The sequence below is a fragment of the Oncorhynchus gorbuscha genome, linkage group LG04 (assembly GCF_021184085.1).
Source record: "Oncorhynchus gorbuscha isolate QuinsamMale2020 ecotype Even-year linkage group LG04, OgorEven_v1.0, whole genome shotgun sequence".
NCBI classification, from domain to species: domain Eukaryota; kingdom Metazoa; phylum Chordata; class Actinopteri; order Salmoniformes; family Salmonidae; genus Oncorhynchus; species Oncorhynchus gorbuscha.
In genome coordinates this window covers 2,222,737-2,224,407 of record NC_060176.1, presented here as the reverse complement: position 1 = coordinate 2,224,407, position 1,671 = coordinate 2,222,737, and positions in this window count along the sequence as shown.

The window sequence follows — 1,671 nt, the reverse complement described above, 5'->3', positions numbered from 1 at the left end:
GTATAGTTTTGCACAATATGATATCAACATAATTAAAGGCCTATGTAAGTTGATCATCAAAGTAACATAGTTTGAGGAAGGTCCTTGGATGGAAATGACACTGCAAACATCTGCTTCAAATAGAATGTAGTATCTGAATGCAGTAGAGTTGGCCAGGAGAATTACATTCTTGTATTTTATTGGTTCAGTTTATCAGCTGATCCTACTGAAGGGTCGTACATAATCACAGAAACATACCAGAGTTAAATCCATTTCTGATACCTTATCCAAACCATAACCTCTCTTCACACCAACTTCTGTAGTCACTCCAACTTCCTTAACTCTCTCCATCCCCCTGTCTTCCTCCTCTCTCCCCCTCCAGTCTGTCCATCCCCCTGGCTTCCTCCTCTCTCCCCTTCCACTCCCTCCAGCTCCCTGGCTTCCTCCTCTCTTCCCCTCCCCTGCTCCAGCCCCCTGCCCTTTTCCTCTCTTCCCCTCCACTCTCTCCAGCTCCTGCCCTTTTCCTCTCTCCCCTCCAGTCTGTGCACCCCCTGGCTTCCTCCTCTCTCCCCTCCACTCTCTCCAGCCCCTTCCCTTTTCCTCTCTTCCCCTCCACTCTCTCCAGGCCCTTCCCTTTTCCTCTCTTCCCCTCCACTCTCTCCAGCCCCCTGCCCCTTTCTTCTCTTCCCCTCCACTCTCTCCAGCCTCCTGCCCTTTTCCTCTCTTCCCCTCCACTCTCTCCAGCCCCTTCCATTTTCCTCTCTTCCCCTCCACTCTCTCCAGCCCCCTGCCCCTTTCCTCTCTTCCCCTCCACTCTCTCCAGCCCTTTTAGCTCACCGCAATTAAGCTAATATGTCATTCATTAGAGTTAGAGACAACAGGAGCCAGTATGACTATCAAGGATGGATAGAAGGAGGGACGGAGGGAGGGAGGGATGGAAGGCGGGAGAGAGGGAGGGATGCAAGGCGGGAGAGAGGGAGGGATAGATGGATGGAGGGAGAGATGGAGGAAGGGAGGGATATATAGATAGATAGATGCAGAACAGTGTTTTATTCTGACACTATGGACATTACTATGAGCTGGTCATCTATCTCAGGCCTCGGGATGGAATGTGGTTTTACTAAGTCATGTGACTAACGATCCAGCCTCTTAATGGATGTAGGGAGCTGTATAATCCTATAGCCTTTTTTGATGATCAGTCGATTTAAAGCCACACACACACACACACACACACACACACACACACACACACACACACACACACACACACACACACACACACACACACACACACACACACACACACACACACACACACACACACACACACACACACACACACACACACACACACACACACACACACACACACACACACACACAAGCAAAGTGACTGAGACAGAGGGTGCTTGTGTGAATGCAGGCAGTTCCTCAGACCTTTTTAGCTCTAAAGGTTTCATCTACTACAGGCAGATACTCCACTTATATGCCCCTGTGTGTGTGTGTGCGTGTGTTTGTGCGTGTGTTTCATAGTGTCCAATTCTGGGGGAAGAATATTTTAAACTGAACAAAAATATAAACGCAAAAAAGTGTTGGTCCCATGTTTCATGAGCTGAAATTGTCACGTCCTCATCTGTTTCACCTTTCTTGTGCTTGTCTTCACCCCCCACCAGGTGTCTCCCATTTTCCCCA